Here is a 22641-nt window from a genome sequence, read left to right on the forward strand (position 1 = left end):
TGTGCCATTGTAGCATCTGTGACAGCATGGGCATCGCCATTAAGGCCATCTCCATGTTAAAGTAATCAATGTTCTTCTTCATAGGCTGATTGCCTTCAACTAATAGAAATTGATTAATTTAAAATCCCTCAATGGCAATGTCATTTTTTAAAGTTGCTGAAATACGACACTTCCACCTATATCAGTGCATTCGTAACACGACCTAACCATTACGAAACTTATATTGAATCAAATAAGCCTCACATAGCAAATTAGCAATTACCTTTTTTGTTGACCAAATTTGACACTCATTGACCTCTATATGAACATTTCTCAATTCGTATTCTTATTTATCGTGGTCAGATTTCGGGCGAAGTAAAACGTCTCACTTTGCCTCTTCCTCTCTGACCAAAGCAACTGAAGAAACTTTGTTTTTTTGACCAAATCTGGCAACCCTCATGCCTTCTCTACCAGAGGGTATTCACTAGTTAACACAGCCACACTAGTTAACCCCCGCCTATTTCGACAAAATATATTCTTAAACTCTGATTTTAAAACTAACACTGCTAACCTTATACCTAGCCCTAACATGAAATGAAGACCTTTTTTTCATGATTTTTTACGATTTCGCCTTTGTGGCTGTGTTATCTAGCGGAAACCCCACCAGAGTGGTTCTCCATCCTGGCATTTGCCTCCATCCTGGTCTCTCCGAAGTGCCCGGACCAAAAACAGGAAGTAAGTAACAAAATCAAACGTATAATTCAGATTGTGCTTGGGGCTCGATGTGGTAAAAAAAGATAGAGCCAATGATGAAACGGGCTGCAACATAAACACAACACAATAACAACGCTGAAATGTCGACCCTGCGTAGACACCACAAGCTACAATTTCTGATCTAACATGGCGTCGGAGACTTTTCGCCTTCTTTCATTTAGCTGGCATGCTAGCTAGTTAGCATGATGTGCTATGGCTAACGACCAGCACAGGGCCTGGTTGTGTAATCATGTAGACGTTGCTGCTACTGTTTTATCTATCCTGTTGCCTAGTAACGTTACCCCTACCTGTATGTACATATCTACTTCAATAACCTCGTACCCCTCCCTGCTCATTAACTCGGTACCCTGTGTATATGGCCAAGTTATCGTTACTCATTGTCTATTTATTCCTCATTATTTTGTCACTGTTAGCCTACACCTGTTTACGAAGCATGTGACAAATACATTTTTATTTGATTTGGCCGTTGTTGTTTTGATTAAGACACAGCCGTAACTATAAAAGCCTTTGGCTAAAAGCCGTGTTTTAGCCAAAGTGCATTAGGTAGCTGGTACCACGACAACGACTGGGTGCATCTCATTCTTATTAGTTAGTTGGTGTCCTTCACTCGTCTCTTCTCCTGTCATGCACTGATCTGGGGCTAAACAAGCTACCCTTCATGGTATCCACAGGCTCAACGAGCTACATGATATGCACAGGCTCAGCGAGCTACATGATATGCACAGGCTCAGCTGGCTACATGATATGCACAGGCTCAGCTGGCTACATGATATGCACAGGCTCAGTTAGCTACATGATATGCACAGGCTCAGTTAGCTACATGATATGCGTAGGCTCAGCTAGCTACATGGTATTCACAGGCTCAGCTAGCTACATGATATATATATGCACAGGCTCAGTTAGCTACATGATATGCACAGGCTCAGTTAGCTACACTGTATTCACAGGCTCAGCTAGCTACACGATATTCACAGGCTCAGCTAGCTACATGGTATTCACAGGCTCAGCTAGCTACATGATATATATAGGCTCAGCTAGCTACATGGTATTCACAGGCTCAGCTAGCTACACTGTATTCACAGGCTCAGCTAGCTACACAATATTCACAGGCTCAGCTAGCTACACGGTATTCACAGGCTCAGCTAGCTACACGGTATTCACAGGCTCAGCTAGCTACATGGTATTCACAGGCTCAGCTAGCTACATGGTATTCACAGGCTCAGCTAGCTACACGGTATTCACAGGCTCAGCTAGCTACACTGTATTCAAAGGCTCAGCTAGCTACACAATATTCTCAGGCTTAGCTAGCTACATGGTATTCACAGGCTCACCAAGCTACATGGTATTCACAGTGGAGGTCGACAGATTATGATGTTTCAACGCCGATACCGATTATTGGAGGACCAAAAATGCTGATACCGATATTTTTTAAAATTTGTAATAATGACAATTACAACAATACTGAATTAACACTTATTTTAACTTAACATAAAACAAATAAAATCAATTTAGCCTCAAATAAATAATGAAACATGTTCAATTTGGTTTAAATAATGCAAAAACAAAGTGTTGGAGAAGAAAGTAATGTGTGCTATGTAAAATGTGTGCCATGTAAAATATGTGCCATGTAAAAAAGCGTTTAAGTTCCTTGCTCAGAACATAAGAACATATGAAAGTTGGTGGTTCCTTTTAACATGAGACTTCAATATTCCAAGGTAAGAGGTTTTAGGTTGTAGTTAATATTTTTATTTTACCTTTATTTAACCAGGAAAAAAGTTGAGAACAAGTTCTCATTTACAATTGCGACCTGGTCAAGATAAAGCAAAGCAGTTCGACACATACAACGACACAGAGTTACACATGGAGTAAAACAAACATACAGTCAATAATACAGTATAAACAAGTCTATATACGATGTGAGCAAATGAGGTGAGATAAGGGAGGTAAAGGCAAAAAAAGGCCATGGTGGCAAAGTAAATACAATATAGCAAGTAAAACACTGGAATGGTAGATTTGCAATGGAATAATGTGCAAAGTAGAAATAAAAATAATGGGGTGCAAAGGAGCTAAATAAATTAAATACAGTAAGGAAATAGGTAGTTGTTTGGGCTAAATTATAGGTGGGCTATGTACAGGTGCAGTAATCTGTGAGCTGCTCTGACAGTTGGTGCTTAAAGCTAGTGAGGGAGATAAGTGTTTCCAGTTTCAGAGATTTTTGTCGTTCATTCCAGTCATTGGCAGCAGAGAACTGGAAGGAGAGGCGGCCAAAGAAAGAATTGGTTTTGGGGGTGACTAGAGAGATATACCTGCTGGAGCGTGTGCTACAGGTGGGAGATGCTATGGTGACCAGCGAGCTGAGATAAAGGGGGACGTTACCAAGCAGGGTCTTGTAGATGACATGGAGCCAGTGGGTTTGGCGACGACTATGAAGCGAGGGCCAGCCAACGGGAGCGTACAGGTCGCAATGGTGGGTAGTATATGGGGCTTTGGTGACAAAACGGATTGCACTGTGATAGACTGCATCCAATTTGTTGAGTAGGGTATTGGAGGTTATTTTGTAAATTACATCGCCAAAGTCAAGGATTGGTAGGATGGCCAGTTTTACAAGGGTATGTTTGGCAGCATGAGTGAAGGATTTTAAGTCAGAAGCCAATTCTAGATTTAACTTTGGATTGGAGATGTTTGATATGGGTCTGGAAGGAGAGTTTACAGTCTAACAGACACCTAAGTATTCTAAGTCAGACAGTGATGTGCAGGTGCAGGTAGCGATCGGTTGAAGAGCATGCATTTAGTTTTACTTTTATTTAAGAGCAATTGGAGGCCACGGAAGGAGAGTTGTATGGCATTGAAGCTTGCCTGGAGGGTTGTTAACACAGTGTCCAAAGAAGGGCCAGAAGTATACAGAATGGTGTCGTCTGCGTAGAGGTGGATCAGAGGGCAACAGGGTAGTCTAGTGGTTAGAGCGTTGGACTAGTAACCGGAAGGTTGCGAGTTCAAACCCCCGAGCTGACAAGGTACAGGTCTGTCGTTCTGCCCCTGAACAGGCCTGGGAACAGTTCCCAGGCCGTCATTGAAAATAAGAATTTGTTCTTAACTGACTTGCCTGGTTAAATAAAGGTAAAAAATAAAAATAAATAAAAAAGAGACTCACCAGCAGCAAGAGCGACCTCATTGATGTATACAGAGAAGAGAGTCGGTCCAAGAATTGAACTCTGTGGCACCCCCATAGAGACTGCCAGAGGTCCGGACAGCAGACCCTCCGATTTGACACACTGAAATCTATCAGAGAAGTAGTTGGTGAACCAGGCGAGGCAATCATTTGAGAAACCGAGGCTGTCGAGTCTGCCGATGAGGATGTGGTGATTGACAGAGTCGAAAGCCTTGGCCAGATCAATGAATACAGCTGCACAATAATGTTTCTTATTGATGGCAGTTAATAAGATATCGTTTAGGACCTTGAGCGTGGCTGAGGTGCACCCATGACCAGCTCTGAAACCAGATTGCATAGCAGAGAAGGTATGGTGGGATTCGAAATGGTCGGTAATCTGTTTGTTGACTTGGCTTTCGAAGACCTTAGAAAGGCATGGTAGGATAGATATAGGTCTGTAGCAGTTTGGGTCAAGTGTGTCCCCCCCTTTGAAGAGGGGGATGACCGCAGCTGCTTTCCAATCTTTGGGAATCTCAGACGACACGAAAGAGAGGTTGAACAGGCTAGTAATAGGGGTGGCAACAATTTCGGCAGATCATTTTAGAAAGAAAGGGTCCAGATTGTCTAGCCCGGCTGATTTGTAGGGGTCCAGATTTTGCAGCTCTTTCAGAACATCAGCTGAACGGATTTGGGAGAAGGAGAAATGGGGAAGGCTTGGGCGAGTTGCTGTGGGGGGGTGCAGTGCTGATGACCGGGGTAGGAGTAGTCCGGTGGAAAGCATGGCCAGCCGTAGAAATATGCTTGTTGAAATTCTCAATTATGGTGGAGATATCAGTGGTGACAGTGTTTCCTATCTTCAGTGCAGTGGGCAGCTGGGAGGAGGTGTTCTTATTCTCCATGGACTTTACAGTGTCCCAGAACTCTTTTGAGTTAGTGTTGCAGGAAGCAAATTTCTGCTTGAAAAAGCTAGCCTTGGCTTTTCTAACTGCCTGTGTATAATGGTTTCTATATAATAAGGTATTTATAGGACTATTTCTCTCTATACCGTTTGTATTTCATATACCTTTGACTATTGGATGTTCTTATAGGCACTTTAGTATTGCCAAACAGTATAGCTTCCGTCCCTCTCCTCGCTCCTACCTGGGCTCGAACCAGCAACACATCGACAACAGCCACCCTCGAAGCATCGTTACCCATCGCTCCACAAAAGCCGCGGCCCTTGCAGCGCACGGGGAACAACTACTCCAAATCTAAACGCGAGTGACGTTTGAAACAGTATTAGCGCACACCCAGCTAACTAGCTAGCCATTTCACATTGGTTCCACCAGCCATTAGGCTGATAGGCTTGAAGTCATAAACAGCGCTGTGCTTGCGAAGAGCTGCTGGCAAAACGCACAAAAGTGCTGTTTGAATGAATGATTACGAGCCTGCTGCTGCTCAGTTAGACTGCTCTACCAAATCAGACTGAATTATAACATAATAACACACAGAAATACGAGCCTTTGGTCATTATTATGATCGAATCCGGAAACTATCATTTCGAAAACAAAACGTTTATTATTTCAGTGAAATACGGAACCGTTCGGTATTTTATCTAATGGGTGGCATCCCTAAGTCTAAATATTCTTGTTACATTGCACAACCTTCAATGTTATGTCATAATTACGTAAAATTCTGGCAAATTAGTTCGCAATGAGCCAGGCAGCCCAAACTGTTGCATATACCCTGACTCTGCGTGCAATGAACGCAAGAGAAATGACACAATTTCACCTGGTTAATATTGCCTGCAAAACTGGATCAGTAGTTATAACTAGTGATTATGATTGATTGTTTTTTTATAAGATAAGTTTAATGCTAGCTAGCAATTTACCTTGGCTTCTACTACATTCGCGTAACAGGCAGGCTACTCGTGGAGTGCAATGGTTAGAGCGTTGGACTAGTTAACTGTGGTTGCAAGATTGGACCCCTGAGCTGACAAGTTGAAAATCTGTCGTTCTGCCCCTGAACAAGGCAGTTAACCCACAGTTCCTAGGCAGTCATTGAAAATAAGAATGTGTTCTTAACTGACTTGCCTAGTTAAATAAAAGGTCTACCAAAAAATAAAATGTATGTATGTATATATATATATATCGGAAATCGGCGCCCAAAAATACAGATTTCCAAATTGTTAGGAAAACTTGAAATCAGCCCTAATTAATTGGCAATTCCGATTAATCAGTTGACCTCTAATTCAAAGCACACAGTTTGTTATATTTGACTCAGTTGAGAGAGATTCACTGATCCAGATCTGGGGCCTCCTTGTGTCCTAGTTCCTTGTTGTACTGCCCATCTAAATGTGGTCAACTATTATAAATGAATGGCATATCTTTCTTGACACGCATACTATCAGTGTAGTTGAAGTGTGTGTGTGTGTTTCAGTATGAGCACGGGGGAAGACGAGGACTCGGTGACCCTGGAGTCTGTCAACTCTGTCACTCTCACCCAGGACAGCGACGGCAGCATCATACTACACTGTCCTCCACATGGTAACACACACATTATCTTCCACACGGTAACACACATTATCTTCCACACGGTAACACGCACATTATCTTCCACACGGTAACACGCACATTATCTTCCACACGGTAACACGCACATTATCTACCACACGGTAACACGGTAACACACATTATCTTCCACACGGTAACACGCACATTATCTTCCACACGGTAACACACACATTATCTTCCACACGGTAACACGCACATTATCTTCCACACGGTAACACACACATTATCTTCCACACGGTAACACGCACATTATCTTCCACACGGTAACACGCACATTATCTTCCACACGGTAACACGCACATTATCTTCCACACGGTAACACACATTATCTTCCACACGGTAACACGCACATTGGCCTTGTTCGAGAGAATCAAAACCGTGATGTATTCTGGTCAATTTTGACTGACCTACAAATTATATTGTGTAGTTAGTTGTGATGCAGGGTAGTTAGTTATGGTGCAGGGTAGTTAGTTATGATGCAGGGTAGTTAGGTATGATGCAGGGTAGTTAGTTATGATGCAGGGTGGTTAGTTATGATGCAGGGTGGTTAGTTATGATGCAGTGTAGTTAGTTATGATGCAGGGTAGTTAGTTATGATGCAGGGTAGTTAGTTATGATGCAGGGCAGGGTGGTTAGTTATGATGCAGGGTAGTTAGTTATGATGCAGGGTAGTTAGTTATGATGCAGGGGTGTTAGTTATGATGCAGGGGTAGTTAGTTATGATGCAGGGGGTTAGTTATGATGCAGGGGGGTTAGTTATGATGCAGGGCAGGGTGGTTAGTTATGATGCAGGGTAGTTAGTTATGATGCAGGGGGTTAGTTATGATGCAGGGGGGTTAGTTATGATGCAGGGTAGTTAGTTATGATGCAGGGGGGTTAGTTATGATGCAGGGGGGTTAGTTATGAGGCAGGGCAGGGTGGTTAGTTATGATGCAGGGTAGTTAGTTATGATGCAGGGTGGTTAGTTATGATGCAGGGTAGTTAGTTATGATGCAGGGTAGTTAGTTATGATGCAGGGCAGTTAGTTATGATGCAGGGGGTTAGTTATGATGCAGGGGGGTTAGTTATGATGCAGGGGGTTAGTTATGATGCATGGCAGTTAGTTATGATGCAGGGGGTTAGTTATGATGCAGGGTGGTTAGTTATGATGCAGGGGGTTAGTTATGATGCAGGGGGGTTAGTTATGATGCAGGGGGGTTAGTTATGATGCAGGGGGGTTAGTAGATCAGTCTTGACTCCCCTATAAAGTCGACTTCAATGTTGAATGCGCTCATGATTTTCCACATGGGAACATGTAAGTTTCCTTCAACTATCAGTCTTTCAGATAGACGACGATGGTCAGACTTCTACCCATCTTAGTAACTGTTGTATCAATATGTTTTGACCATGACAGTTTACAATCCAGGGTTACTCCAAGCAGTTTAGTCTCCTCAATTTGCTCAATTTCCACATTATTCATTATGAGATGTAGTTGAGGTTTAGGGTTTAGTGAATGATTTGTCCCAAATACAGTGCTTTTAGTTTTTGAAATATTTAGGGCTAACTTATTCCTTGCCACCCACTCTGAAACTAACTGCAGCTCTTTGTGTTGCAGTCATTTCAGTCGCTGTAGTAGCAGACATGTACAGTGTTGAGTTATCCGAAAACATAGACACAGGCTTTACTCAGTCAATGGCGTGTCGTTAGTAAACATTGAAAACAGTAAGGTGCCTAAACAGCTGCCCTGGGGAATGCCTGATTCTTCCTGGATTATGTTGGAGAGGATTCCATTAAAGAACACCCTCTGTGTTCTGTTAGACATGTAATTCTTCATCCACATTATAGCAGGGGGTGTAAAGCCATAACACATATGTCTTTCCAGCAGAAGACTATGATCAATCATGTCCAAATCTGCACTGAAGTCTAACAAGACAACCCCCACAATCATTTTATCATCAATTTCTCTCAGCCAATCATCAGTCATATGTGTAAGTGCTGTGCTTGTTGAATGTCTTCTTCCACACTGACTTAACGGAATTCAAAAGTACAATTCTTGTCTTTCATAATTTGGTCTGATATACCTGGATGTGTAGTGTCAGCGTTTGTTGCTGGCATGTCATCCTTAAATTTGCTAATCTTGCCAATGATAAAGTCATTAAAGTAGTTGGCAATATCAGTGGGCTTTGTGATGAATGAGCCATCTGATTCAATGAATGATGGAGCCGAGTTGGCTTTTGTTCCCAAAATTTAATTTAAGATGCTCCAAAGCTTTTTACTATCATTCTTTATGTAAATACATTTTTGTTTCATAGTATAGTTTATTTTTATTTGGTTTAGTCACATGATTTCAATGTTTGCCAATCAGTTGTGCTGCCAGACTTATTTGCCATACCTTTTGCCTCATCCCTCTCAACCATACCATTTTTAAATTCCTCATCAATCCGCAGGGATTTAACAGTTTTTACAGTCATTTTCTTAATGGGTTCTGCTTATTAGTAACTAGAATAAGCAATTACATAAATGTGTCAAGTGCAGCGTCTGGTTGCTCCTCATTACACACCATAGACCAGCAGCGTCTGGTTGCTCCTCATTACACACCACAGACCAGCAGCGTCTGGTTGCTCCTCATTACACACCACAGACCAGCAGCGTCTGGTTGCTCCTCATTACACACCACAGACCAGCAGCGTCTGGTTGCTCCTCATTACACACCACAGACCAGCAAATAATCTTTACATCATCAACATATGAATCACTACAAAACTTCTTTTATGACCTCTTGAACCCTATATTAGGTCCAGTCTTTGGAACTTTGGTTTTCCAAGATATGGCTATTATATTGGGATCACTACATCCTATGGATTTGGATACTGCTTTAAAACAAGTTTCTGCAACATTAGTAAAGATATCATCAGTACATATTGATTATTTAATTCCTATGCTGTTTGTAAGTACCCTGGTGGGTTGACTGATAACTTGAGGCATTCAGGGCAATTAGGGGGACATAATTTAAGTTACTTACATTGTATCTGCCAATGCCCCTAGGACCATGTACATTTGATGCAGCATTATGATGACTCATTGTCACAATGATAGGGATGAACTGAGCTGGTCTTGGGTCATTGATAAGTCATTGTTTCAGTGTCAGAGGGAGACGAGAGCTTCGAGGTGACTATGACCGCCACCGACGACGGTGACATTACGGAAGAGGGTGTGGCCCAGATACAGGTACCTGACAAACCCCTCCCACGACCTCTTTCTCTCCTCTCATTCTCTCCTCTTCCTCTCTTCTCCTGATTCTCTCTCCTCTCCTCGTCTCCTCTGATTCTTCTCCTCTGATTCTCTCTCTCCCTCTCATTCTTCCCTCTCCTCCTTTCATTCTCTCTCCTCTCATTCTCTTCTCCTCTCCTCTTCTCCTCTCTCCTTTCATTCTCTCTCCTCTCCACTCCCGTCCTCTTAATTTTTCTTTACTGTGTGTGTGTGTGTGTGTGTGTGTGTGTGTGTGTGTGTGTGTGTGTGTGTGTGTGTGTGTGTGTGTAGATCTTGCAGAGTGAGGATCCTCAGAACAGTGAGGAGATATCTCCTGTCAGCCAGGCCTGGTTCACCACCAAGGAGGATAAAGACACACTGGTTAACAAAGGTGTACACATAATGCACATGGAGCTTGCTACATATATCTGTGGTTGTTCAGTGGGTTTACTCAGGCTGTGATTGGTCAGTGGGCTAACAGAGGCTGTGATTGGTTGTTTGTCTGCAGGTCATAAGTGGAAACAAGGCATGTGGTCTAAAGAGGAGATCGACCTCCTGATGAGCAACATCCAACAATATGTGAAGGTACACGCACGCACACACACACACACACACACACACACACACACACACACACACGGTAAGAGTTCCCACCAGGTGACTTGTGTTAGGGAGTCTGTAGTACTTTGTGTGTGTGTGCAGGGTCGGGGAATGGAGGACCCAGCTGAGATCATCTTTGAGATGTCTAAGGAGGAGCGTAAGGATTTCTACCGCAGCGTGGCCTGGGGTCTGAACCGCCCGCTGTTCGCCGTCTACCGACGAGTCCTCCGCATGTACGATAACCGCAACCATGTGGGCAAGTCAGTACCCCCCCCCCCACACACACACACACATCATCATACCCCCCCACATCATCATAGCCCCCCCCACATCATCATAGCAACCCCTCCCCCCACACACACACACCGTCATAGCAACCCCTCCCCACACACACACACTGTCATAGCAACCCCTCCCCCCACACACACACCGTCATAGCAACCCCTCCCCCCACACACACACACCGTCATAGCAACCACTCCCCACACACACACACTGTCATAGCAACCCCTCCCCCCACACACACACCGTCATAGCAACCCCTCCCCCCACACACACACCGTCATAGCAACCCCTCACCACACACACACACACCGTCATAGCAACCCCTCCCCCCCCACACACACACCGTCATAGCAACCCCTCCCCCCACACACACACCGTCATAGCAACCCCTCCCCCCACACACACACCGTCATAGCAACCCCTACCCCCCACACACACACCGTCATAGCAACCCCTCCCCCCACACACACACACATGATCATACCCCCCTCCCCCAGACACACAGAGTTTTGGTGGGTTGGTGTGTGTGAGCTGATGTTGTTGTTGCTGTTGTTGTTGTAAAGGTACTCTCCTGAGGAGATCAACAAGCTGAAAGAGTGAGTATGACATCACTTCCTCCTCTAAACGTGTCTCCAGTCCATATGTGCTGCAGTCTGAGGATGTGATGTGTTTAGGCTGAGACAGAAGCATGGTAATGACTGGGCCACCATAGGAGCCGCTCTGGGCCGCAGCGCCTCGTCTGTTAAAGACCGCTGCCGACTAATGAAGGACACCTGCAACACAGGTCAGATACTTTATCCTGGAGGGGTTATGCTTTAGGAAGCAGGTCAGATACTTTATCCTGGAGGGTTATGCTTTAGGAAGCAGGTCAGATACTTTATCCTGGAGGGGTTATGCTTTAGGAAGCAGGTCAGATAGTTTATCCTGGGGGGTTATGCTTTAGGAAGCAGGTCAGATACTTTATCCTGAAGGGTTTATGCTTTAGGAAGCAGGTCAGATACTTTATCCTGGAGGGGTTATGCTTTAGGAAGCAGGTCAGATACTTTATCCTGGAGGGTTTATGCTTTAGGAAGCAGGTCAGATACTTTATCCTGGAGGGGTTATGCTTTAGGAAGCAGGTCAGATACTTTATCCTGGAGGGTTTATGCTTTAGGAAGCAGGTCAGATACTTTATCCTGGAGGGTTTATGCTTTAGGAAGCAGGTCAGATACTTTATCCTGGAGGGTTTATGCTTTAGGAAGCAGGTCAGATACTTTATCCTGGAGGGGTTATGCTTTAGGAAGCAGGTCAGATACTTTATCCTGGAGGGTTTATGCTTTAGGAAGCAGGTCAGATACTTTATCCTGGAGGGGTTTATGCTTTAGGAAGCAGGTCAGATACTTTATCCTGGAGGGTTTATGCTTTAGGAAGCAGGTCAGATACTTTATCCTGGAGGGTTTATGCTTTAGGAAGCAGGTCAGATACTTTATCCTGGAGGGTTTATGCTTTAGGAAGCAGGTCAGATACTTTATCCTGGAGGGTTTATGCTTTAGGAAGCAGGTCAGATACTTTATCCTGGAGGGTTTATGCTTTAGGAAGCAGGTCAGATACTTTATCCTGGAGGGTTTATGCTTTAGGAAGCAGGTCAGATACTTTATCCTGGAGGGTTTATGCTTTAGGAAGCAGGTCAGATACTTTATCCTGGAGGGTTTATGCTTTAGGAAGCAGGTCAGATACTTTATCCTGGAGGGTTTATGCTTTAGGAAGCAGGTCAGATACTTTATCCTGGAGGGTTTATGCTTTAGGAAGCAGGTCAGATACTTTATCCTGGAGGGTTTATGCTTTAGGAAGCAGGTCAGATACTTTATCCTGGAGGGTTTATGCTTTAGGAAGCAGGTCAGATACTTTATCCTGGAGGGTTTATGCTTTAGGAAGCAGGTCAGATACTTTATCCTGGAGGGTTTATGCTTTAGGAAGCAGGTCAGATACTTTATCCTGGAGGGTTTATGCTTTAGGAAGCAGGTCAGATACTTTATCCTGGAGGGTTTATGCTTTAGGAAGCAGGTCAGATACTTTATCCTGGAGGGTTTATGCTTTAGGAAGCAGGTCAGATACTTTATCCTGGAGGGTTTATGCTTTAGGAAGCAGGTCAGATACTTTATCCTGGAGGGTTTATGCTTTAGGAAGCAGGTCAGATACTTTATCCTGGAGGGTTTATGCTTTAGGAAGCAGGTCAGATACTTTATCCTGGAGGGTTTATGCTTTAGGAAGCAGGTCAGATACTTTATCCTGGAGGGTTTATGCTTTAGGAAGCAGGTCAGATACTTTATCCTGGAGGGTTTATGCTTTAGGAAGCAGGTCAGATACTTTATCCTGGAGGGTTTATGCTTTAGGAAGCAGGTCAGATACTTTATCCTGGAGGGTTTATGCTTTAGGAAGCAGGTCAGATACTTTATCCTGGAGGGTTTATGCTTTAGGAAGCAGGTCAGATACTTTATCCTGGAGGGTTTATGCTTTAGGAAGCAGGTCAGATACTTTATCCTGGAGGGTTTATGCTTTAGGAAGCAGGTCAGATACTTTATCCTGGAGGGTTTATGCTTTAGGAAGCAGGTCAGATACTTTATCCTGGAGGGTTTATGCTTTAGGAAGCAGGTTAGATACTTTCTCCTGGAGGGTTTATGCTTTAGGAAGCAGGTTAGATACTTTCTCCTGGAGGGTTTATGCTTTAGGAAGCGGGACTTACAGTTGTCTGTGTGTGTAGGGAAGTGGTCTGGGAGGAGGGAGGGTCTGGACAGTGGTATGCCCTGGGGGTGTGTGTCGGGCCGTGCAGTGGGGCGGGGTGTCGTGGGCGGCTGTAGCTGATCTGGTGGGGGGTCTGGGAGAAACAGTGTCGCTCTAAATGGCTCAACTACCTCAACTGGAAACAGAGTGGAGGGACTGGAGTGGACCAAAGACCAGGATCTCAGCTTAGTACACAGGTAGGGAGTGGTCTGGGTGGTGGGGTTCTGGTGGGGTCTGGGTGGTGGGGGTCTGGGTGGAAGGGATCTGGGTGGTGGGGGTCTGGGTGGAAGGGATCTGGGTGGTGGGGTACTGGGTGGTGGGGGTTCTGGGTGGTGGGGGGTCTGGGTGGTGGGTATCTGGGTGGTGGGGGTCTGGGTGGTGGGGGTCTGGGTGGTGGGGGTCTGGGTGGTGGGGGTCTGGGCGGTGGGGGTCTGGGCGGTGGGGGTTCTGGGTGGTGGGGTTCTGGGCGGTGGGGTCTGGGTGGTGGGGGTTCTGGGTGGTGGGGGTCTGGGTGGTGGGTATCTGGGTGGTGGGGGTCTGGGTGGTGGGGGTCTGGGTGGTGGGGGTCTGGGTGGTGGGGGTCTGGGCGGTGGGGGTCTGGGTGGTGGGGTTCTGGGTGGTGGGGTTCTGGGTGGGTAATTACATTTAATAGAAAGCAGAATTCAAACCAGCTTTATTGATGAAAGTACCGTTATCTGGTGTCTACTTCTTCTGGCTTACTCTCTCTCTGTGTGTGTGTGTGTGTGTGTGTGTGTGTGTGTGTGTGTGTGTGTGTGTGTGTGTGTGTGTGTGTGTGTGTGTGTGTGTGTGTGTGTGCGCGCGCGCAGGATAGTGGAGTTGGATGTGGATGATGAGAATGAGTTAAAGTGGGAGGAGCTAGCGGGGGGGTGGAGCAGTGTTCGCTCTCCTCAGTGGCTCAGATCTAAGTGGTGGAGCATCAAGAGACAAGTAGCCAATCACAAGGAACTGCCCTTCCACGGTAACACCCCTGGGCCTCACCTCTGACCCTTACCTCATCACTTCTCACCTCTGACCCGACCCTTACCTTCCCTCACCTCTGACCCTTATCTCTCATCACTCCTCACCTCTAACCCCTTACTCTGACCTCTCCTCTGACCCCTGACCCTTACCTCTCCTCACCTCTGACCCTTACCTCTCCTCACCTCTGACCCTTACCTCTCCTGACCCTTAGATCTCACTTCTGACCCCTACCAACTCATCTGACCCTCTCCTGACCCCTACCTCTCACTCCTGACCTCTGATTCTTACTTCTCCCTCCTGTTCTCTGACCATTAACTCTCATCACTCCTCACCTCATCTGACCCTTACCTCTCCTCACCTCTGACCCCTGACCTCTCATATCCAGTATCAGCAACATGTTTAAATCATACATGTTAACAAACTAGTGATAGTTTTACTACTGCAGATAATACTGTGTTTGTGTGTAGTGTTACTGAAGGGTCTTCAGGAGTTGATGGAGACTCAGGTGCCGTTAGGGGCGGGCACTGGGCCAGGTAGCCCTTCCCTGCAGATCCGAGTCACGCGATTGGAGGAGTGCTGTAGCTCCCCCCCCCGGCCCGTCACAGCACTGCAGATCCCCCTGCAGATCACACACCTGGGTCAGTACAGGGGAGGGGAAGTAAGTGTGTGTGTGTGTGTGTGTGTGTGTGTGTGTGCTGGTGTGTGTGTGTGTGTGTGTGTGTGTGTGTGTGTGTGTGTGTGTGTGTACTGACTGGTGTCTCTATCAGCCTCAGACAGTGCTGGTGTGTGTGTGTGTGTGTGTGTGTGTGTGTGTGTGTGTGTGTGTGTGTGTGTGTGTGTGTGTGGGTACTGACTGGTGTCTCTATCAGCCTCAGACAGTGTGTGTGTGTGTGTGTGTGTACAGTGTGTGTGTGTGTGTGTGTGTGTGGGTGACTGGTGTCTCTATCAGCCTCAGTACTGACTGGTGTCTCTATCAGCCTATCACTGACCTTATCAGACAGTGCTGGTGTGTGTGTGTGTGTGTGTGTGTGTGTGTGGGTACTGACTGGTGTCTCTATCAGCCTCAGACAGTGCTGGTGTGTTTTGTGTGTGTGTGTGTGTGTGTGGGTACTGACTGGTGTCTCTATCAGCCTCAGACAGTGCTGGTGTGTGTGTGTGTGTGTGTGTGTGTGTGTGTGTGTGGGTACTGACTGGTGTCTCTATCAGCCTCAGACAGTGCTGGAGCCAGTGACACAGAGACCATCACCCTCAACACTGCTGCTCTGCAGACCTTACAGATCTTACCTGTGAGTTGGATTAGACCATAATATTACCTTTTAAATGTAGACACAATGTTGATGTAATCCTCTTTTAATCTCACTATCACAACAATCACTGTGTGTGTGTGTAGTCTTTCCACCTGCACCCTACAGGGACTCCAGGGACATACTTCCTTCAGACAGCAGCCAATCAGAGCCTGCCGCTCAGCCTTTCCAGCAATCCCACCGTCACACTGACGGCTAGCTCCTCCCCCTCGTCCCCAGAACACATCATCCTACACAGCCTCTCGGTGAGTCAGGGATGGAGCAACATTTACAGAATGGGTCAACTTTCAGTGGACATCCCCATGAGTGTCTTTCAGAACCCCTCCTAAAACCCCACCGGTTTAGTTTTGGTTGTCAGTGACATTTAGTTCATTCCCCTGTTTGTTTTTCTTGCTGGGGAACTTAACAGGAAGTAATCTAATAATTGATTAAGCTTTCTGTACAATGAAGATATTTAAACCCAGACAGCTTTTAGAGAAACACTTGTGACGATTATGATAAATGTTCAGTCTCTCAGTTATATGATGATAAATAACGTTCAGTCTCTCAGTTATATGATGATAAATTAGTCTCTGTTATATGATGATAAATAACGTTCAGTCTCTGTTATATGATGATAAATAACGTTCAGTCTCTGTTATATGATGATAAATAACGTTCAGTCTCTGTTATATGATGATAAATAACGTTCAGTCTCTGTTATATGATGATAAATAACGTTCAGTCTCTGTTATATGATGATAAATAACGCTCAGTCCTTGTTATATGATGATAATATACCCCTGGTGAACTAGTCCTTAGTTAGTAATATACCCCTGGTGAACTAGTCCTTAGTTATAATATACGTTCAGTCCTCTGTGAACTAGTCCTTAGTTAGTAATATGGTGAACTAGTCCTGTTATATATGGTGAACTAGTCCTTAGTTAGTAATATACCCCTGGTGAACTAGTTATATGATATGAACTCAGTCTCTGTTATATGATGATAAATAACTAGTCTCTCAGTTATATGATGATAAATACGTTAGTCCTCTGTTATATGATGATAAATAACCCTCAGTCTCTGTTATATGATGATAAATAACTAGTCCTGTTATATATATGTAATATACGTTCCCTCAGTTATATGATGGTGAACTAGTCCTTAGTTAGTAATAACCCTGGTGAACTAGTCCTAGTTAGTAATATATGGTGAACTAGTCCTTAGTTATAATATACCCCTCAGGTGAACTAGTTATTAGTTAGTAATATACCCCTGGTGAACTAGTCCTTAGTTAGTAATATACCCCTGGTGAACTAGTCCTTAGTTAGTAATATACCCCTGGTGAACTAGTCCTTATAGTAATATACCCCTGGTGAACTAGTCCTTAGTAATATACCCCTGGTGAACTAGTCCTTAGTAATATACCCCTGGTGAACTAGTCCTTAGTTAGTAATATACCCCTGGTGAACTAGTCCTTAGTTATATATATGTAATATACCCCTGGTGAACTAGTCCTTAGTTAGTAATATATGAACTAGTCCTTATAAATATGAACTAGTCCTTAGTTAGTAATATACCCCTGGTGAACTAGTCCTTAGTTAGTAATATACCCCTGGTGAACTAGTCCTTAGTTAGTAATATACCCCTGGTGAACTAGTCCTTAGTAATATACCCCTGGTGAACTAGTCCTTAGTGAAACTAGTCCTTAGTAATATACCCCTGGTGAACTAGTCCTTAGTTAGTAATATACCCCTGGTGAACTAGTCCTTAGTTAGTAATATACCCCTGGTGAACTAGTCCTTAGTTAGTAATATACCCCTGGTGAACTAGTCCTTAGTTAGTAATATACCCCTGGTGAACTAGTCCTTAGTTAGTAATATACCCCTGGTGAACTAGTCCTTAGTTAGTAATATACCCCTGGTGAACTAGTCCTTAGTTAGTAATATACCCCTGGTGAACTAGTCCTTAGTTAGTAATATACCCCTGGTGAACTAGTCCTTAGTTAGTAATATACCCCTGGTGAACTAGTCCTTAGTTAGTAATATACCCCTGGTGAACTAGTCCTTAGTTAGTAATATACCCCTGGTGAACTAGTCCTTAGTTAGTAATATACCCTGGTGGTGAACTAGTCCTTAGTTAGTAATATACCCCTGGTGAAACTATATCCTGGTGAACTAGTTAGTAATATACCCCTGGTGAACCCTTAGTTAGTAATATGGTGAACTAGTCCTTAGTTAGTAATATACCCCTGGTGAACTAGTCCTGAACTAGTAATATAGTGAACTATATACCCCTGGTGAACTAGTCCTTAGTTAGTAATATACCCCTGGTGAACTAGTCCTTAGTTAGTCCTGGTGAACTAGTCCTTAGTTAGTAATATACCCCTGGTGAACTAGTCCTTAGTTAGTAATATACCCCTGGTGAACTAGTCCTTAGTTAGTAATATACCCCTGGTGAACTAGTCTTAGTTAGTAATATACCCCTGGTGAACTAGTCCTTAGTTAGTAATATACCCCTGGTGAACTAGTCCTTAGTTAGTAATATACCCCTGGTGAACTAGTCCTTAGTTAGTAATATACCCCTGGTGAACTAGTCCTTAGTTAGTAATATACCCCTGGTGAACTAGTCCTTAGTTAGTAATATACCCCTGGTGAACTAGTCCTTAGTTAGTAATATACCCCTGGTGAACTAGTCCTTAGTTAGTAATATACCCCTGGTGAACTAGTCCTTAGTTAGTAATATACCCCTGGTGAACTAGTCCTTAGTAATATAGTGAACTAGTCCTTAGTTAGTAATATACCCCTGGTGAACTAGTCCTTAGTTAGTAATATATCCCTGGTGAACTAGTCCTGGTAATATACCCCTGGTGAACTAGTCCTTAGTTAGTAATATACCCCTGGTGAACTAGTCCTTAGTTAGTAATATACCCCTGGTGAACTAGTCCTTAGTTAGTAATATACCCCTGGTGAACTAGTCCTTAGTTAGTAATATACCCCTGGTGAACTAGTCCTTAGTTAGTAATATACCCCTGGTGAACTAGTCCTTAGTTAGTAATATACCCCTGGTGAACTAGTCCTTAGTTAGTAATATACCCCTGGTGAACTAGTCCTTAGTTAGTAATATACCCCTGGTGAACTAGTCCTTAGTTAGTAATATACCCCTGGTGAACTAGTCCTTAGTTAGTAATATACCCCTGGTGAACTAGTCCTTAGTTAGTAATATACCCCTGGTGAACTAGTCCTTAGTTAGTAATATACCCCTGGTGAACTAGTCCTTAGTTAGTAATATACCCTGGTGAACTAGGTTAGATACTGAACTAGTCCTTAGTTAGTAATATACCCCTGGTGAACTAGTCCTTAGTTAGTAATATACCACTGGTGAACTAGTCCTTAGTTAGTAATATACCCCTGGTGAACTAGTCCTTAGTTAGTAATATACCCCTGGTGAACTAGTCCTTAGTAATATACCCCTGGTGAACTAGTCCTTAGTTAGTAATATACCCCTGGTGAACTAGTCCTGTTAGTGAACTAGTCCTTAGTTAGTAATATACCCCTGGTGAACTAGTCCTTAGTTAGTAATATACCCTGGTGAACCCCTGGTGAACTAGTCCTTAGTTAGTAATATACCCCTGGTGAACTAGTCCTTAGTTAGTAATATACCCCTGGTGAACTAGTCATTAGTTAGTAATATACCCCTGGTGAACTAGTCCTTAGTTAGTAATATACCCCTGGTGAACTAGTCCTTAGTTAGTAATATACCCCTGGTGAACTAGTCCTTAGTTAGTAATATACCCCTGGTGAACTAGTCATTAGTTAGTAATATACCCCTGGTGAACTAGTCCTTAGTTAGTAATATACCCCTGGTGAACTAGTCCTTAGTTAGTAATATACCCCTGGTGAACTAGTCCTTAGTTAGTAATATACCCCTGGTGAACTAGTCCTTAGTTAGTAATATACCCCTGGTGAACTAGTCCTTAGTTAGTAATATACCCCTGGTGAACTAGTCCTTAGTTAGTAATATACCCCTGGTGAACTAGTCCTTAGTTAGTAATATACCCCTGGTGAACTAGTCCTTAGTTAGTAATATACCCCTGGTGAACTAGTCCTTAGTTAGTAATATACCCCTGGTGAACTAGTCCTTAGTTAGTAATATACCCCTGGTGAACTAGTCCTTAGTTAGTAATATACCCCTGGTGAACTAGTCCTTAGTTAGTAATATACCCCTGGTGAACTAGTCCTTAGTTAGTAATATACCCCTGGTGAACTAGTCCTTAGTTAGTAATATACCCCTGGTGAACTAGTCCTTAGTTAGTAATATACCCCTGGTGAACTAGTCCTTAGTTAGTAATATACCCCTGGTGAACTAGTCATTAGTTAGTAATATACCCCTGGTGAACTAGTCCTTAGTTAGTAATATACCCCTGGTGAACTAGTCCTTAGTTAGTAATATATCCCTGGTGAACTAGTCCTTAGTTAGTAATATACCCCTGGTGAACTAGTCCTTAGTTAGTGAACTAGTCCTTAGTTAGTAATATACCCCTGGTGAACTAGTCATTAGTTAGTGAACTATATACCCCTGGTGAACTAGTCCTTAGTTAGTAATATACCCCTGGTGAACTAGTCCTTAGTTAGTAATATACCCCTGGTGAACTAGTCCTTAGTTAGTAATATACCCCTGGTGAACTAGTCCTTAGTTAGTAATATACCCCTGGTGAACTAGTCCTTAGTTAGTAATATACCCCTGGTGAACTAGTCCTTAGTTAGTAATATACCCCTGGTGAACTAGTCCTTAGTTAGTAATATACCCCTGGTGAACTAGTAGTTAGTAATATACCCCTGGTGAACTAGTCCTTAGTTAGTAATATACCCCTGGTGAACTAGTCCTTAGTTAGTAATATACCCCTGGTGAACTAGTCCTTAGTTAGTAATATCCCTGGTGAACTAGTCCTTAGTTAGTAATATACCCCTGGTGAACTAGTCCTTAGTTAGTAATATACCCCTGGTGAACTAGTCCTTAGTTAGTAATATACCCCTGGTGAACTAGTCCTTAGTTAGTAATATACCCCCTAGTCCTTAGTTAGTGAACTAGTCCTTAGTTAGTAATATACCCCTGGTGAACTAGTCCTTAGTTAGTAATATACCCCTGGTGAACTAGTCCTTAGTTAGTAATATACCCCTGGTGAACTAGTCCTTAGTTAGTAATATACCCCTGGTGAACTAGTCCTTAGTTAGTAATATACCCCTGGTGAACTAGTCCTTAGTTAGTAATATACCCCTGGTGAACTAGTCCTTAGTTAGTAATATACCCCTGGTGAACTAGTCCTTAGTAATATACCCCTGGTGAACTAAGTTAGTAATATACCCCTGGTGAACTAGTCCTTAGTTAGTAATATACCCCTGGTGAACTAGTCCTTAGTTAGTAATATACCCCTGGTGAACTAGTCCTCAGTTAGTAATATACCCCTGGTGAACTAGTCCTTAGTTAGTAATATACCCCTGGTGAACTAGTCCTTAGTTAGTAATATACCCCTGGTGAACTCGTCCTTAGTTAGTAATATACCCCTGGTGAACTAGTCCTTAGTTAGTAATATATCCCTGGTGAACTAGTCCTTAGTTAGTAATATATCCCTGGTGAACTCGTCCTTAGTAATATTGTTAAATAATGTTCACTCCCATAGAAACTAATTATTATCTGACTTTAAGTGCAGCATGTTTTCTTGTTGTCAGACGGAGGGTCTTTGTTCCAATGACAGCGTCATCATTCAGACGGTCACCTCTGACCACAGCTCTCCAGAGCCTCTTTGCCAATCACAGCTGGTTGTGGAAATGCAGGGGGAGGAGCCAGAGCAGAACTTCCTGATTGGTTCATCAGAAGGCGGAGCCACCGAGACTCCGGAGCCAATGACAGACAGCTTTACTGCCAAGGTCCTGGACTCTCCCTCTCAGGAGCAGGCGGTGGATTCTGGGATAGCGAAGGGGGCGGTGCTTATCGTTTCTCCTACAAATGTCAGCAGCACACTAACAGGTACACTCACTCACTCACTCACTCACTCACTCACTCACTCACTCACTCACTCACTCACTCACTCACTCACTCACTCTCATCCTCCTCTTCTCTCCTTCAGATATGATCCTGGAGAACCAGGATGGCTCTGACTGAGCTGGATGACATCATCACTGATGGAGCCCATCAAACAGCAGAGTGGACATGTCATAATTTTGGACATTATTTCTGATTGGCTGAGTTGGCCATTAAGCCCCTCCCCTTTAAATGTTTTCTTGGGTATGGCAGTAATACTGGTATGTACACCGCCATCAAACCCCAACCAAGAAGAAGTTCTCTTGGGTCAGAGGTGAGACTATGATGTCATTGTGGGCTCCTGTGGGAGCCGGCCTGACCGTGTGTGTGAGAGCGAGAGAGAGTGAGTGTGTTGCAGAACGGCTTTTCCAAACTGTCCATTATAAAGACTGCAGCCAGAGCCACACTGAGTGGACAAAGAACTTACTAATATTGAGTTGCAACCCCATGTCAGAAGGCTAAAAAGTCCTTATTTAACCTGTCTCCTCTACTTCATCTACCCTGAAGTGGATTTAACCTGTCTCCTCTACCCTGAAGTGGATTTAATAAGGGATCATATCACCTGGATAGTGGGGCGGCAGGGTAGCCTAGTGGTTAGAGCGTTGGACTAGTAACCAAAAGGTTGCAAGTTCAAACCCCCGAGCTGAAAAGATACAAATCTGTCGTTCTGCCCCTGAACAGGCAGTTAACCCACTGTTCCTAGGCCGTCATTGAAAATAAGAATTTGTTCTTAACTGACTTGCCTAGTAAAATAAAGGTAAATAAAGTAGTGCTCTTAATGTTTTGTCCACTCAGTGTCGTTGTAGATTCTCTGGTTCTCCGCCTCAGAACAGCAGCCGACAGGTCCCAGTGTGTCTGTTGGAACCGTCTGCCTACTGACCACACAAAGAACAGGACAGATTCTCATTCATCTGACACTGAATTATATCTGCATTTACTTTATTTATGTGTAATAAAAACTCCCACAGTT

General features: G+C 43.9%; 1 pseudogene; it reads left to right on the forward strand.

Annotated features, from left to right (window-relative positions):
- The first annotated feature begins 466 nt into the window (after positions 1-466).
- On the forward strand, positions 467-22641 carry LOC135536062 (cyclin-D-binding Myb-like transcription factor 1; annotated as a pseudogene).

Source organism: Oncorhynchus masou, unplaced genomic scaffold (genome assembly GCF_036934945.1).
Source record: "Oncorhynchus masou masou isolate Uvic2021 unplaced genomic scaffold, UVic_Omas_1.1 unplaced_scaffold_551, whole genome shotgun sequence".
NCBI classification, from domain to species: domain Eukaryota; kingdom Metazoa; phylum Chordata; class Actinopteri; order Salmoniformes; family Salmonidae; genus Oncorhynchus; species Oncorhynchus masou.